The following is a 17,580-nucleotide window of genomic DNA, read 5'->3' on the forward strand; positions in this document are numbered from 1 at the left end:
GGCAGTGTGTCTCTCTACTCCTCCTCCTCTCTGTCCTGTGGTGTCCAGTGGGTCAGTATTAGTGGGCTACACCCAGGCTCACTCACCGCGAGTGTGATCTCAGCAGAGTCTCTGTGCTCTTGGGACACTTGACTCACCTGTCTCCCTCTTCCTCTCCCTGTGCTGTCCCTCTCCTGCCCCCTCTCTCCCTCCTCGGACTCCAGCTGGAGGAGGTCCAATCACCACCTCCTGTGAGACAGAAGAAAAAGAAGGTGGGTAATGCTCTGATCCTCTCTTTACTCTTGTCCAGTGTCCAGTCAGTGTCCAGTCAGTGTGTCTGTATGAACCCCTCTCTCTCTCAGTGCAGTGTTCATGTACTGGAGTGTCCAGTCAGTGTATCTGTATGAACCCCTCTCTCTCAGTGCAGTGTTCATGTACTGGAGTGTCCAGTCAGTGTGTCTGTATGAACCCCTCTCTCTCAGTGCAGTGTTCATGTACTGGAGTGTCCAGTCAGTATGTCTGTGTGAACCCCTCTCTCTCTCTCTCTCTCTCTCTCTCAGTGCAGTGTTCATGTACTGGAGTGTCCAGTCAGTGTGTCTGTATGAACCCCTCTCTCTCTCAGTGCAGTGTTCATGTACTGGAGTGTCCAGTTGTGTGTCTGTATGAACCCCTCTCTCTCTCTCAGTGCAGTGTTCATGTCCTGGAGTGTCCAGTCCGACTCTTAACATGACTCTCCTGTCTCTGCTTCAGAAGTGCTGGTGCGTCTTTTTAAACTCCCTGAGCTGCGTGTCGGTGGAGACAGATGATCAGGACGAGCCGATGGAGGCGGTGGAGACTGTAGGTCAGGAGAGGAAGAGCGAGGGAGAGGAGGAGCAGGCTGCCGGGAAGGACAAGAAGAAGAAGAGGAGGTGCAGGTGAGCAGACAGGGGGGCGCCGCCCGGTCGTGTCTGTGATTCAAGGAAGAGTCTCCTCTTGCTGTTTGATGTCATGGTGACGTCTGTGTCTGTGTCCCTCACACCTGCAATAACAATATTCTTTCCAGGTTCCTTTCCTGGTTCTGTGCCTGCTAAGATCTGGACTGGACTGGACTGGACTGGACCAGAGCTGAGGGACACCAGACGATTGGACTGGAGCCTAGGGACACCAGGCTGGACTGGACCGGAGCTGAGAGACACCAGACTGTGCTGGACCGAAGCTGAGAGACCCCAGACTGCACTGGACCGGAGCTGAGGGACACCAGACTGGACTGGACTGGAGCTGAGGGACACCAGTCTGGACTGAAGCTGAGGGACCCCAGACTGTGCTGGACCGAAGCTGAGGGACCCCAGTCTGTGCTGGACCGAAGCTGAGGGACCCCAGACTGTGCTGGACTGAAGCTGAGGGACCCCATTCTGTGCTGGACTGGAGCTGAGGGGCCCCAGACTGGACTGGACTGGAGCTGAGGGACACCAGACTGGACTGGACTGGACTGAAGCTGAGGGGCCCCAGACTGGACTGAAGCTGAGGGGACCCATTCTGTACTGGACAGAAGCTGAGGGGTCCCAGACTGGACTGGACTGAAGCTGAGGGACCCCAGACCCCAGTCTGGACTGAAGCTGAGGGACCCCAGTCTGGACTTAAGCTGAGGGACCCCAGACCCCAGTCTGGACTGAAGCTAAGGGACCCCAGACTGGACTGTGGAAAACTTTCACATTATCTCCACCTGAGTCCTCAGATCGTCTGCATGACCTTGTATTATTAAGTATTATTTTAAGGTCCTGTGATGATCGTAAGATGGGGGGGGGGTCACTAAATAAACCCTTGACATTAATCTATATTGTAATTTTTGTTCTTTTGTTAAGCATCAATAAAAAAATTAAAAAAAAAATCTGTTTAGCTTTTGTTTTTTTCCCTCCCTCCCCCACCGAAACGAACGAACAGAGTCTGTCCTTCTCTTTCATCCCGGAGAGTTTGTGGTTGACGGATTGAGGCCGAGAGCCCTCGTCATCGGCGTGCCACCAGTTGGCGGGGATATAGCAGGGGGGGCATCGTGTCCAATACTCCTTGAAACGAGACAGATTTCAAGCCACCTCCGTCTGAAGAGAAGGAAGTCGACCACGAAGTCCAGGGTGTCCTAGGAAGCTCTTTAGCCATCGTTTGCCCAGCAGCCATCTCACCCTGCAGCTCCCAGCTGGCAGCCCCCTCCCCACTGGAGCCCAGCAGGTGGGAGCCCAGCCAATACCTGGAGGGGAGACTCCTGGGAAAAACTAAGGTTGCTGCTGGGAGAGGTGTTAGTGGGGCCAGCAGGGGGCGCTCTCACCCTGCGGTCTGTGTGGGTCCTGATGCCCCAGTATAGTGACGGGGGACACAGGCGCCGTCCTTTGGATGAGACGTCAAACCGAGGTCCTGACTCTCTGTGCTCATTAACAATCCCGGGGTGTCTCTGGAGAAGAGTAGGGGTGTTACCCCAGTATCCTGGCCTGATTCCCCCCCTGGTCTTGACCCATCATGGCCTCCTAATCACCCCCCTCTCTGAACTGGCTCCATCCCTCTGCTCTCCTCCCCACTGAGAGCTGCTGTGTGCTGAGCGGACTGGAGCATCATCCAGGTGGGGCTGCACACTGGGGGGACTGGAGGGGACCCCCCTGACCTGGGAAGAGCTCTGAGGGGAGGGTCCAGACTTATTAATTATTATTATTATTCGTGCTGCACTGGGCTTCAGTCCTGGCAGTGAGAGGGGGACTCTGTGATCAGTACAGATACTTATGACTGTATAATAATACACGATAGGAATGGAAAACAGGGTAGCGCTGTAATCTCTTCGAAACGTTTTGAACTGCCAGAAGAAGTTTTCACAACCCGGACTCGTGAAGGAACAGGTCTTCTCCCATCGTCCGGAGCAAGGTGTACCGTGTCCTGGTGATTTCTCCCATTTCGAACGGAGTTTAATGTCGTGTTTCTACTTTATTAGAGAGAGGCACTGAACATCCTGTGATGGACAGGTGTCCTGTCCAGGTTGTGTGAGTGTGTGTGTGTCCTGTGATGGACTGGTGTCCTGTCCAGGGTGTATGAGTCTGTGTGTGTCCTGTGATGGACTGGTGTCCTGTCCAGGGTGTGTGTGTGTCCTGTGATGGACTGGTGGATCACAATATTGATTCTCCTCCTTGATTCCCTCCTTCATCGCCAGAGTGAAAGCGGGACACGGCAGTAAAAGCTCAGCCCTGCGGGTGGTGGTCCTCTCGGCCCCACGGGGGGGGGGGGGGTTATGTTCACGTCCCGCTGGGAATCGCACCGACGCGGCGGGGTTTGTGAACGTCCCAGACACCAAGAAAACGAGAGAGAGAGAAAAAAGGTCGTTTTCGGGGTTCAAGAAGCAACCCCGAGATTCAGGAAGTTTCCCCACTGAGCTTACTCTGCCGAAAACACGCAGGTTTTATTTTTTTCCGTGTCTCCCCCCCCCACACAGGCCGTTTCTGTAGCGTGAAGTTGTGTTTTTTTGCGCGGCGGTCGGTGAGGGGCGAAATTTTAATTATTTTTTTTTTCCACGGTCTGAAACAGAAACGGCCGGGTGGTGTTGTAGAGAGGTTGACGTGCCTGGTTCTCCACGTCTGCGAAGCCCGTTTGGCGTCTCTTTTCCCCGCAGGACGGGGGAACCCGTGGTTTTTGGACGTGGCGTGGCCCGAAATTTCCGCCCTTGGGCGCTAGAGGGGGGTGGAGGTTGGTCTTTCTTTTATTTGGGGGTCGGGGGATACTAATTTCACTGAACCCCACCCCACGGAAACCCGTGTTGGACGTGGGGGTGCTGAATGCGCCCTCGACGTGATTTTGTCTTTAAATTCAAGTGCAGCTTTTGTAACCCTTGGGCCGGAAACAGCTGGACCCGTTTCCCCTGCCTGTCCGAGGTGGCGACTACCGGGGTCGTACAGGGACACCCGGCTGGCCGCTGAGAGTTGGAAAAATAAAATGTCCACCCCAAAAAAAAACAACCGCGAAAAATGTCGGCCATTTTTGTTTCGCGGCTGAGCCGTGAGCGCGTCGGGGGCGACGTCACGGGGGCGTCACAATGAGCCGCCTGACGTCACAGAGCGGCGGATTCTAGCGGGGGGCGGCGCCGGAGTCCCGTGAGCTCAGAGGAGTGAAGAGAGAGGAGGAGGAAAGGACTATATAGCGCTTTCTAAACACGTGTTTCTTCCAAGAAAGATTCGCGGGTTACTTCGACTTACCGGGTTACCGTGAAATCGGTAAGTCGCTCAAAAGCGCCGCTGGCGAGAAATAACAAAATAAGTTGAGAAATAAGTTTTTTTTTTTACCGTTACTCCACTCTTATGGGTGTGATCGTGCTGTAAAAAGATATTGAGAGGAGGTGCACCTCTACACAGAGGGTGACGGGGGTGGGGAACAAGCTGCCCAGCCCTGTAGTTGAAGCCGATACCCTGGCTTCTCTCCAGACACAGCTGGGTGAGCTCCTCCAGTCAGGACAGGAGGCTCTACTATACACAGAGAGTGGCGGGGATGTGGAACAAAGCCGATACCCTGGCTTCTCTCCAGACGCAGCTGGGTGAGCTCCTCCAGTCAGGACAGGAGGCTCTTCTGTACACAGAGGGGGGCGGGGGTGGGGAACAAGCCGCCCAGCTGTGTGGCTCCGCCCCCTCCCCTCCCCACTGTGACTCTGCTTGTCTCGGCAGGACGATGCACCGACAGAGATGCCGCATGGCCGTGCGCGGTCGCAGCAGGACGAGGGCCTGGCGAGGCGTCGTAAGTCCACCCCTCCCGCCCGCCGTCCAGCGTCCAGCATCCAGCCCTCCTCCGACTGACCTCTCCGCCCCCAGTAGCGCTCGCTGTATTATAATAACAATAATAATAATAAACTTCACTGATAGGGCACCTTTCATACACATAGCAGCGCAAAGCGCTTGACAGACCAGGTCTCACGGTAACACCTCCAGACGAGGAGAGACACTTCCAGTGGTGATCTTGACTGAGGGCACGCCCTCGGCTCAAGAGACAGGGTCACGTGTCCAGTATGGCCTTCTGAGAGCACAGATTGCCTCTGGATGACCCAGACTCTTCCTGGACACACTGTACACACTCACCTGTCCAGACTCTCACTGGACACACTGTAGAGACTCACCTGTCCAGACTCTTACTGGACACACTGTACACACTCACCTGTCCAGACTCTTACTGGACACACTGTACACACTCACCTTTCCAGACTCTTACTGGACACACTGGTCAGACTCACCTGTCCAGACTCTCACTGGACACATTGTAGAGACTCACCTGTCCAGACTCTTACTGGACACACTGGTCAGACTCACCTGTCCAGACTCTCACTGGACACACTGTACACACTCACCTGTCCACACTCTCACTGGACACACTGTAGAGACTCACCTGTCCACACTCTCACTGGACACACTGTAGAGACTGCCCAAGGCCCCTAGTCTCGACACGACTGGGCTGGGCTATTTGGTCAGAGCTGTCTCGGAGATGGGCTGTTTGGCGTCTTCACAGGTCACACCGGTCAGGCCGAACCCGGACTGGCAGCGGGAGAGGTCCCGGCCCAAGTCCCGGTGCTTTTCCGTAAGTCTGACCCGGTCGCCTTCCGCGAGACTGGACCGGCCGCCCTGTGGTGGGCCCGGTGCCCCACATCTACCCTACAGCTCCCCCACTGACCCCTAAACTCCCGATACCCTACAGCTCCCCCCACTGACCCCTAAACTCCCGATACCCTACAGCTCCCCACACTGACCCCTAAACTCCCGATACCCTACATCTCCCCACACTGACCCCTAAACTCCCGATACCCTACAGCTCCCCACTCTGACCCCCACAGTCCTGATGGCCGAGAGGTCTCTGCTTGCTGTAGTGATTGAGTGAGCTCTGTGGACCTAACCTCTGTCTTGTGTCCTCGTTTTCAGCGTCTCCTAGTGGTCCGTCATTTCACCAGAGCTGAAGGTGAGATCTAGGGAGGAGACAGAGCACCCCCTAACACCCCTGAGCTAGGTTACAGGGTAAGACAGCTTCTTACTGTTGGACACACCTGTCCACACTCTTTCTGGACACACTGGACACACTCACCTGTCCGGACTCTTACTGGACACACTGGACACACTCGCCTGTCCAGACTCTTACTGGACACACTGTACACACCCACCTGTCCAGACTCTTACTGGACACACTGTACACAACCACCTGTCCAGACTCTCACTGGACACACTGTCCACACTCACCTGTCTGGGCTCTTATTGGACACACTGTACACACCCACCTGTCCAGACTCTCACTGGACACACTGTCCACACTCACCTGTCTGGGCTCTTATTGGACACACTGTCCACACTCACCTGTCCAGACTCTTACTGGACACACTGTACACACTCACCTGTCCACACTCTCACTGGACACACTGGACACACTCACCTGTCCAGACTCTTACTGGACACACTGTACACACTCACCTGTCCAGACTCTTACTGGACACACTGTCCACACTCACCTGTCCAGACTCTTACTGGACACACTGTACACACTCACCTGTCCACACTCTCACTGGACACACTGGACACACTCACCTGTCCAGACTCTTACTGGACACACTGTACACACTCACCTGTCCAGACTCTTACTGGACACACTGTACACACTCACCTGTCCAGGCGTAGTCTCTGCTCCTCATCCCCCCTGCGTTGTGTCTCCCTCTCTCCCCGCTGGACAGAATCCCGTGGTGTCTTCGTGTTTCCCTGAGCTCGTCCAGAAGCTGGAGAGGGTGGCCGAGCTGCAGCTGGAGCTCCCGGGGTCGCCCGGCTCGTCCCGCTCGGGCTCGCCCAGCTCATTCCGCTCGGTGTCCCCCCCCTCCTCGCCCGAGAGCCCCCTCCGCTCCCCGCCCCCGGCCCCCCCCTCCGGCCCCCTCAGGCCCCTGCCCGCCCCGCCCCGCTGCCCCCCCTTCATCCCCGCCATGCCCCTCGAGCCCCCCCTGATTCCCGGGGCGGTGCCCCTGCCCCTGCCCCCGCCCGTCCTGCCCCCCATCGCCCGCCCGGCCCCGCCAGGCCCCGCCTGGGGCTCCCCAGTGCGGAGGGCAAGGAGAGAGGCTGAGATGTCTGACGAGGCAAGTGGGGCAGAGTCTGTCCGTCTGTCTGTCCATCTGTCCTTCTGTCCGTCTATCCTTCAGTCCATCTGTCCCTCTGTCCATCTGTCCCTCTGTCCTTCTGTTCTTTTCTCTGTCCATCTGTCTTTCTGTCCTTTTCTCTGCCTTTCTGTCCATCAGTCCATCTGTCCTTTTCTCTGTCTTTTTGTCCGTCTGTACTTCTCTCTTTCTGTCCTTCTGTCTGAGTCTCTCCATGTCTCCCTGCTCTCTGTCTGTCCTGCGTTGTCCCAGCTGGGCCTGTCTCCCTGTGTCTCTCCGTGTGTCTCCCTGCTCTCTGTCTGTCCTGCGTTGTCCCAGCTGGGTCTCTCTCCCTGTGTCTCTCCGTGTGTCTCCCTGCCTGTCTCTCTGTCTGTCCTGCGTTGTCCCAGCTGTGTCTCCCTCCCTCCTCTCTCTCTCCGTGTGTCTCCCTGCTCTCTGTCTGTCCTGCGTTATCCCAAATGGGTCTCTCTCCCTGTGTCTCTCCTTGTGTCTCCCTGCTCTCTGTCTGTCCTGCGATGTCCCAGCTGGGCCTGTCTCCCTGTGTCTCTCCGTGTGTCTCCCTGCTCTCTGTCTGTCCTGCGTTGTCCCAGCTGGGTCTCTCTCCCTGTGTCTCTCCGTGTGTCTCCCTGTCTGTCTCTCTGTCTGTCCTGCGTTGTCCCAGCTGGGCCTGTCTCCTCTGCTCTTTGCCTTCAGCTCTGTTCGCCGATGTCCCGCCAGCCCGTCACTCTCTCAGCCTGTCTCTTGACTTGCAGGAGGAAGAGGAGGTGGAGACAGCTCTTCCGGCAGGAGAGAGGAAGGAGGTCAGTGCTGGTCCCACCCTGCCCCCTGTCCTGTCTGTGGTGGAGTTTTGCCGTCTTGTCTGTCCCTGGGTCTCAGTGTCTCTCTCTCTTTCAGCCCTGTCTGTCAGTGTCTCTCTCGGCCTGCTGTCTGCCTGTCCCTGCCTCTCTGTCTCTCTCTCTTTCAGCCCTGTCTGTCAGTGTCTCTCTCCTCCTCCTCTCTGTCCTCAGTGTGTCTCCTTCCTCCTCTCTGTCCTGTGGTGTCCAGGCAGTGTGTCTCTCTCCTCCTCCTCCTCTCTGTCATGTGGTGTCCAGTGGGTCAGTATTAGTGGGCTACACCCAGGCTCACTCACTGCGAGTGTGATCTCAGCAGAGTCTCTGTGCTCTTGGGACACTTGACTCACCTGTCTCTCTCTTTCTCTCCCTGTGCTGTCCCTCTCCTGCCCCCTCTCTCCCTCCACGGACTCCAGCTGGAGGAGGTCCAATCACCACCTCCTGTGAGACAGAAGAAAAAGAAGGTGGGTAATGCTCTGATCCTCTCTTTACTCCTGTCCAGTGTCCAATCAGTGTCCAGTCAGTGTGTCTGTATGAACCCCTCTCTCTCTCAGTGCAGTGTTCATGTCCTGGAGTGTCTAGTCAGTGTGTCTGTATCAACCCCTCTCTCTCTCAGTGCAGTGTTCATGTACTGGAGTGTCCAGTCCGACTCTTAACGTGACTCTCCTGTCTCTGCTTCAGAAGCGCTGATGCGTCTTTTTGAAGTCCCTGAGCTGCGTGTCAGTGGAGACAGAAGATCAGGACGAGCCGATGGAGGCGGCGGAGACCGTAGCTCAGGAGAGGAAGAGCGAGGGAGAGGAGGAGCAGGCTGCCGGGAAGGACAAGAAGAGGAAGAGGAGGTGCAGGTGAGCAGACAGGGGGGCGCCGCCCGGTCGTGTCTGTGATTCAAGGAGGAGTCTCCTCTTGCTGTTTGATGTCATGGTGACGTCTGTGTCTGTGTCCCTCACACCTGCAATAACAATATTCTTTCCAGGTTCCTTTCCTGGTTCTGTGCCTGCTAAGATCTGGACTGGACTGGACTGGACTGAATTGGACTGGACCGGAGCTGAGGGACACCAGACGACTGGACTGCAGCCTAGGGACACCAGACTGGACTGGACAGGAGCTGAGGGACACCAGATTGTGCTGGACCGAAGCTGAGGGACCCCAGTCTGTGCTGGGCCGAAGCTGAGGGACACCAGACTGTGCTGGACCGAAGCTGAGGGACCCCAGACTGTGCTGGACCAAAGCTGAGGGACCCCAGACTGGACAGCACTGGAGCTGAGGGACACCAGACTGGACTGGACTGGAGCTGAGGGGCCCCAGACTGGACTAGACTGGAGCTGAGAGGCCCCAGACTGGACTGGACCAAAGCTGAGGGACCTCAGGCTGTGCTGTACCGAAGCTGAGGGACCCCAGACTGTGCTGGACCGAAGCTTAGGGACCCCAGTCTGGACCGAAGCTGAGGGTCCCCAGTCTGTGCTGGACCGAAGCTGAGGGACCCCAGACTGGACCGAAGCTGAGGGACCCCAGTCTGTGCTGGACCGAAGCTGAGGGACCTCAGACTGGACCGAAGCTGAGGGACCCCAGTCTGTGCTGGACCGAAGCTGAGGGACCCCAGACTGGACCGAAGCTGAGGGACCCCAGTCTGTGCTGGACCGAAGCTGAGGGACCCCAGACTGTGCTGGACCGATGCTGAGGGACCCCAGACTGTGCTTGACCGAAGCTGAGGGACCTCAGACTGGACCGAAGCTGAGGGACCCCAGTCTGTGCTGGACCGAAGCTGAGGGACCCCAGACTGGACCGAAGCTGAGGGACCCCAGTCTGTGCTGGACCGAAGCTTAGGGACCCCAGTCTGGACCAAAGCTGAGGGACCCCAGTCTGTGCTGGACCGAAGCTGAGGGACCCCAGACTGGACCGAAGCTGAGGGACCCCAGTCTGTGCTGGACCGATGCTGAGGGACCCCAGTCTGGACTGAAGCTGAGGGACCCCAGACTGCACTGGACTGAAGCTGAGGGGTCCCAGACTGGACTGAAGCTGAGGGGCCCCAGACTGGTCTGGACTGAAGCTGAGGGGCCCCAGACTGGACTGATGACCTTTTGTTAAGCATCAATAAAAATTTTTTAAAAAAAATCTGTTTAGCTTTTGGTTTTTTCCCTCTCCCCCCCCCTAAGGTTGCTGCTGGGAGAGGTGTGAGTGGGGCCAGCAGGGGGCGCTCTCACCCTGCAGTCTGTGTGGGTCCTGATGCCCCAGTATAGTGACGGGGGACACTGGACTGTAAACAGGCGCCGTCCTTCGGATGAGACGTAAAACCGAGGTCCTGACTCTCTGTGCTCGTTAACAATCCCGGGGTGTTTCTGGAGAAGAGTAGGGGTGTTACCCCAGTGTCCTGGCCTGATTCCCCCCCTGGTCTTGACCCATCATGGCCTCCTTATCACCCCCCTCTCTGAACTGGCTCCATCCCTCTGCTCTCCTCCCCACTGAGAGCTGCTGTGTGCTGAGCAGACTGGAGCATCATCCAGGTAGGGGCTACACACTGGGGGGGCTGGAGGGGATCCCCCTGACCTGGGAGGAGCTCTGAGTGGAGAGTCCAGACTTATTAATTATTATTATTATTATTATTCGTGCTGCACTGGGCTTCAGTCCTGGCAGTGAGAGGGGGACTCTGTGATCAGTACAGATACTCATGACTGTCTAATAATACACGATACAAATGGAAAACAGGGTAGCGCTGTAGTCCATTCGAAACGTTTTGAACTGCCAGAAGAAGTTTTCACAACCCGGACTCGTGAAGGTACAGGTCTTCTCCCTTCGTCCGGAGTAAGGTGAGAGGTCACCCCCTCGGGGCGCAGTATCCCCGATGCACCCCCCCACCACCACCCAAAACGACACACACTTCTGTGACGATTGGGAGACCCCGGTTCGACAAGCCCCTGCGGTGGAGGAAACGACCCGCTGGAGAGAACACGCAGACTCCACACAGAAGGGTCACCTCGGCATTTATTCCAACAGCAAAACAACACCAGAGAGAAACGGTCTCCGAAAGATAAGCGCACACCGGGAAAAACACGACGGGGTCATTACAAATGGGAATAGGAGTTCTTTTTTTCTTTTCCGGACATCAGTTGTATAGTGTCCTGGTGATTTCTCCCGTTTCGAACGGAGTTTAATGTCGCGTTTCTACTTTATTAGAGAGAGGCACTGAACTTTGGGGAACGTGACATCCACCCAGTATTACTAGTAGGTTGATAAATATAAATGTTCTTTTTCCCCCCGTATGATACCTCGCGAAATATAACGATGGCCAACTCCTTAAGTCGAAATTTAAACCCTTCTCACGCTACAAGACAGTCCGTCAACATCGCCGCGGCCCGAAGCGCGACCTTCGGTATGACGTTGGCGGAAAAGGGGGTAGGGTAAGTACGTCACAGCCGGGGGAAGCCCCTATCACGTGAGAGGGGTGCGGCGGGCGACGAGCCCCCGGGGGCGAAGAGAAGTTGATTTGCGTGGGGTGTGGAAACACTACACGACCGGGCAAGCGAGCCGTTTTTTTTTTGTTTTGTTTTTTCCAGAACATCAGAACAACCGCAGAGATGACCATCGATCCACCTCCAGACGTTTCCTTTTTTGTCCTCTTTGGCCCCCAAAATAAAAAAAAACTGGGATCCATCGTGGCGTTGCCAAATTAAAACGTCAACCACTTTTCGGGCTTTCGTGCTGTCCATGATGAAACCGTCATGGTTGTGTAAGCATACGTTACGTCACAGACCGGCGGCGCTCGGACGTGAGGAGTGTCGTTACGTTTTTGAAATGGCACGTCAGACAAGATCTCTGACAAGATCTCCGAAAAACTCAAACCTGTAAGATTCAATTTCAATTCAGTTTTTTATATAGCGCCTTTCACAACAAGAATGCCCCAAGGCCCCGAACAAAGGAGTTGTTCCACACCCCCGCCACCCTCTGTGTACAGTAGAGCCCCCTGTACTGACTGGAGGAGCTCACCCAGCTGTGTCTGGAGAGAAGCCGGGGTATCGGCTTCAACCACAGGGCTGGGCGGCTTGTTCCCCACCCCCACCCCCTTCTGTGTACAGAAGAGCCTCCTGTCCTGACTCCAGTAGGAAATGTCACCTGGAGGCAACACACCGGCTTCTTTTAACAGATCACCTCGGGAATCGGGAACAACGGAGCTGTGTGCGGCCGTCTGTATGGAGGGGTTCAGCGCGGGGGGGCTCCGGGCTTGGGTCTGGACCCGGGGGGGGGGGGGCTGTCTGTGTGGAGTCTGCATGTTCTCCCTGTGTTCTTCGGGTCCAAAGACAGGCTTTTGGGCTAATTGGCTTCTGGGAAAACTGGCCCTGGTGTGTGTGTGTCCTATGATGGAGTGCTGTCCTGTCCAGGGTGTGTGAGTGAGTGTGTGTTTGTCATGTGATGGACTGGTTCCTGTCCAGGGTGTGTGAGTGTGTGTGTCTGAGTGTCCTGTGAGGGACTGGTGTCCTATCCAGGTTGTGTGTGTGTGTCCTGTGAGTGACTGGTGTCCTGTCCAGGGTGTGTGAGTGTGTGTGTGTCCTGTGATGGACTGGTGTCCTATCTAGGGTGTGTGTATGTCCTGTGATGGACTGGTGTCCTGTCCAGGGTGTGTGAGTGAGTGTGTGTGTGTCCTGTGATGGACTGGTGTCCTGTCCAGGGTGTGTGAGTGTGTGTGTCTGTGTGTCCTGTGATGGACAGATGGTACCAAGCCTGGACACCCATGAGACACTGGCTTCCTCAGAAGACTCTCACGGAGGGCACACTGTCCCTAGCCCGGGTCCAGAAGAAACTACAGTGATCTATAATTCCTGCGCCTCGGAAGGGTTTATGACGTCTATGTCCGGCGCCCGCGCCCGTGGACCGGCGGTTTGGCGTCGCGCTCCGCAGCTCGAGCTTCGGTGCGAGGCAGGGCGGGAGGGAGTCGATGTGGCCTCGGCGCCATCTTTGCTGGTGAGTCAATTGTGACCGTTGCGGTACAATAAACCATCAATAAACCTTTTCCCACCCCGTCCAGTATTTCTGTCGCGGCCCACGTCCCTTACAATCGACAAACTATAAAAAAAAACAGTAGCCCTTCGCAACATTACACGCCATTTTTTTTTTTATTTTAAACGTCCGCTAGATACGCAGGTGGCTCGATACCTGTCTTATCCTCGCCGGCGTCTTTATAACGGCAAGTGAATTCTATTTGGGGTCCCTCAGAATTGTGACAACAATGTCAGTGAACCACAATAAAAAACGAAACTTTTTTTTTAAAGGCGGTGAATGGATTTTCTGAGTAACCGTGTAGCGACTAACGTAAGGAAAAAAAAGTTGTCTTTCCCTACGAAGACGTTTTGGTACAGGACTTTCTTTAAATATCAGTTGTGCATAGCGTTTTACAAAAAGTTGATGATGATCTTGGAGATAATTGCAAAGGAAAATTGAGATAACTACCAAAACATTACGTGTGAAACGACAGGACAGAACTTTGAACCCACAAAGAAACAAAGGTATGAAATATTGCCTCGTCATGGGGGGTTGATAATTGTAGTAAGTGTTCCTAATTTTCGTAAAGAAATGTATATTATGGGAGTCACACGTGAGATTTAGTGTATATACGTTTCATATTGTGCATATATACGGGGTTAAAAAGTGGAATGAGTATGATTATAAACTCGTGTGTCCTATAATCAGATACTTTTTGAACAAGCTTTGATTAGGTGAAAAACAACATCAGATCCTTTATTTTAATGTATTCTCACGTCTGAATATCAGCTTCTCCCCTCTGGCCAACATTTCAGGGCTCCCAGGTGTAGATCCCAAATTGAAACAAATATTAATTTGTTACCCAGTTAAACAGTTAATAGAAGTGAGTGACCAGGGTAAATAAAGGTGGGTCAGTGTAAACTGTTTATTCTGGACCAGACTTCGTCATGTGTGATATGTCATGACTTCTTATATTAAGTTTTATCTTTATATTTAGTTCTACATGTGTAATAGATGCGATGTGTGTCCATAAAAATGTTTCTCCAGGGGAAAATCAAGTTCGTTTTAAAACCGTGTTTCCTTTTTAGGGTACGTTTGCATTCCAAGTGTGGGGTTTTTGCCTTTTTATCATATTTTGGATGTGAATGCGTGGTATTTTTGCTGAGACAAGTTGCCTTTCTTATACGCGGAGGGATCTGCTCGTGAGATGTCCGCTTGGTCCATTTCTGAGCTCAGTATAAGGTGTAGAAAGCATGACTGTCATCATAACCCGCCTCTCACCCAGGTGTGGAATAATGTTGTGACTATTGCTTCAGCAATAACATGCTGATTGCATGTTTCTAGATGGGTATAACAGAGATCTCAACTACTGAGGGGCCTTATTAATAAAGTCTCCACAGCCGAAGCGCTGTGTCTCTTTTCAGCTGGCGATAAACCTTTCCTCGATCCTTTGCGGACTTGTAAAACTGTTCCTGATCAGAATAAAAAACGCTCACGCTAATACACAAGCACCCGTGTCTCGCCAAAGCTGACAAATAGACGGACAAGCCGCACTGCACGTGTGAACAGGGGAATGAGCGAGCGAGCGGGGATAGGGCGCCTCCTGCGCTTAAAAGCTTACAGCACCTGGTATTCCCAGGCGGTCTCCCATCCAAGTACTAACCAGGCCCATCCCTGTTTAGCTTCCGAGATCAGACAAGATCAGGCGTGCTCAAGGTGGTGTGGCCGTAAGCGAGATCAAGGCTCGCTGGCACCCTTCTTATTGAGAGGACAGCTCCGTCACCTCTTTTACGACGCTGCTTTTTTTCCTTGCGTTTTTCTCTTCTTCCCACGTTCTCTCTCTTCACTGCCTTCGTCCCCGCTCTATTTCACTTCAGCCTTTCACTCTTGCTTCCTTCCAATGAGGACGGAGCTGCGGGAGAAAGGGCGCTATAGAGGATCGCTGTGGAGAGCTGCTGCTGTGCTTTGACATCTGAGCTCTGTGGAAAACGATCTCAATACAATTCTGAAAAACGCGACTCTCCGAACGCCAGCCGAACAAGTCTCCACAGCCGAAGCGCTGTGTCTCTTTTCAGCTGGCGATAAACCTTTCCTCGATCCTTTGCGGACTTGTAAAACTGTTCCTGATCAGAATAAAAAATGCTCACGCTAATACACAAGCACCCGTGTCTCGCCAAAGCTGACAAATAAACAGACGGACAAGCCGCACTGCACGTGTGAACAGGGGAATGAGCGAGCGAGCGTGGATAGGGCGCCTCCTGCGCTTAAGAGCTTACAGCACCTGGTATTCCCAGGCGGTCTCCCATCCAAGTACTAACCAGGCCCATCCCTGTTTAGCTTCCGAGATCAGACGAGATCATGCGTGCTCAAGGGGGTGTGGCCATAAGCGAGAGCAAGGCTCGCTGGCACCCTTCTTATTGAGAGGACAGCTCCGTCACCTCTTTTACGACGCTGCTTTTTTTCCCTTGCGTTTTTCTCTTCTTCCCACGTTCTCTCTCTTCACTGCCTTCGTCCCGCTCTATTTCACTTCAGCCTTTCACTCTTGCTTCCTTCCAATGAGGACGGAGCTGCGGGAGAAAGGGCGCTATAGAGGATCGCTGTGGAGAGCTGCTGCTATGCTTTGACATCTGAGCTCTGTGGAAAACGATCTCAATACAATTCTGAAAAACGCGACTCCCCGAACGCCAGCCGAACAAGTCTTTAAGTGGAAATCTAATAAGTAAATTGATTCTTAAAATGTAGAGAGCTTTGCAAAGAAATATATTGGGGCTTTTAGATAATATATTTCAAGGATGTAATTGCTGTGCTACAGTACGTGCAGAATTTTAGAAAACAGTGCGTCAACAAAGTACACTGTTTAGGTTACTTTAGAAGACAATGTACCAAAATAATATATGCTGTCTGGGTCGTTAGGATTAGCTGAAAGTAACTGATAAGCTTTGAATAACATATCTAGTGCTTCTTCTTTCGCTTTTTGATGTAATCTGTTTTCTCTTAGGGAAAGTGGAAGTTTTAGAATGGACAAAGCGCTGAGCTTTTTTACAGCGCAACGTCTTATGAAAACCCTGTACTGCTTGTAACAAATTGAGTCTCTGGTTGCTCCCAATATTGAAATAAAGACCTTACTCAGGTGAGAACTCTCTCTTGTGGCTTCCTTGATAGTTATATTTCCATGACACCGGTTTTAATGTCTGTAGATTGTATCTTATTTTTATTTTTTGTTTTGTTTCATGTTCATATTATGTGTTTTCACCCAGTTGACTCCAGTTAATAACAGTTCACCCAGTTAATAGCCACTTTTTATGCGCGAAAAACGGGTGATCTTTCTATCTCGTGATCAGCTTAGTATCTTTCTGTAAGTTTTTTTCTTCTTAATTAAACGTTTAAAATACATGAATTTCATAAAGACAACACACGTTTCGAACAGAAAAAAATCATATTCTGTTCTCTTCCTGGTATGTATAACAGATCAGCAGGTCTTATTTTCCCAATTGCTTTTTTCCACTGTATTTATCATAATGGCTAGCCAATGTCCTCTCTTAGCTAGGTAATGTTACTTGTGGATGTGCTTCTGCGTTGCGTAGAAGCACATGTATCCATAGAAAGTGTATTATACTACTATTTGAGCTACAGTACATAAAAATAATTATATCGTTATTAATTTCTTTAGGTACGTGATTCCATATTATATTCCCTATTAATCAAATTCTAAAAGTATGCTTTTGTTTACTTCGATAACGAGCACATTCACAGAAAATGTTAATATCTATATATAAACTTAAGATGGTCAGAAGGAGCATGTAAAAATGTTTCCGAAACGTGGTAAAATCTTACTACATGTAAGACTTTGATGCTTAAAATGTTTAGGAAGAAAGTGGAATACTGGTGTGTATTTTTTCTTTAAACTACCAATACCAGCCATATACAGTTTACACTATATGTTTATGTTCCTAAATTAATATAGTTTATGGTGGTGTATCGTGGTTGTAGGTTTGATGGGTTTACTGAGACAATTATTAATTGTAGCAGTAATCACGAGGTTGTTCGTTGTGGCTTTTAGAAAATCAATCGTCAGAACAACTAACAACGCACACACACGGGTTCAATACACGAGATACATTTATTCATATAAATTGTGCACCAAACATATACTAGTCTGCCTGGATACGAGCGGCAGACCTTACTGTGAGGGTTATCAATATACAAGGTATATAATCTCGAAGAGATGCCAACACAAAGAGATACACAACAGAGAATATATGTCAATATATATCGTTCGGTTACCAAATCGCTAATCAGTGTTATTACCCACTGTTACTCTAAACTCGGAAGTAAATACATTACTCATGAATTAAATTGATAACAACTTGTGTTGAGGTACAATTGAATTCTCGAGACACAATGTAGAACATGGGGTTTACTTATCCACTGTGTATGGATTTGGAATCTCCCGGCACGAACACCAAGTCACTCTTTTGCCTGGGAAGAAGCTGGTTCATTCCTGGTCCAGCGCTGCTTCTGAATAAGCTATTCAGGTTGTAGGTGAGGGTCCAACTGTAGGCTGCCGTTGATCAAGCGGATCATTCACGTTGGTAGAATTCTGAGTACGTATGGGATCCTCGGCCTCGCGCTTAGAACAAAGTCCAAGTCCCTTTGCAGACAACAGCAGTTGTCACGTGATTGTCTCTGAGG

The 17,580-nt window shown here is 52.2% G+C and overlaps 2 non-coding genes across 2 annotated transcripts; both read right to left on the reverse strand.

Annotated features, from left to right (window-relative positions):
- Positions 1–14,502: 14,502 nt before the first annotated feature.
- LOC138216064 (5S ribosomal RNA) lies at positions 14,503–14,621 on the reverse strand. Its single transcript, XR_011179777.1, has one exon. It is a non-coding gene; the product is annotated as a 5S ribosomal RNA (ribosomal RNA).
- Positions 14,622–15,157: 536 nt separating this feature from the next.
- Positions 15,158–15,276, reverse strand: LOC138217574 (5S ribosomal RNA). The gene has a single exon (XR_011181286.1). It is a non-coding gene; the product is annotated as a 5S ribosomal RNA (ribosomal RNA).
- Positions 15,277–17,580: the final 2,304 nt, after the last annotated feature.

This window comes from Lepisosteus oculatus, chromosome 14 (genome assembly GCF_040954835.1).
Source record: "Lepisosteus oculatus isolate fLepOcu1 chromosome 14, fLepOcu1.hap2, whole genome shotgun sequence".
Classification (NCBI taxonomy): domain Eukaryota; kingdom Metazoa; phylum Chordata; class Actinopteri; order Semionotiformes; family Lepisosteidae; genus Lepisosteus; species Lepisosteus oculatus.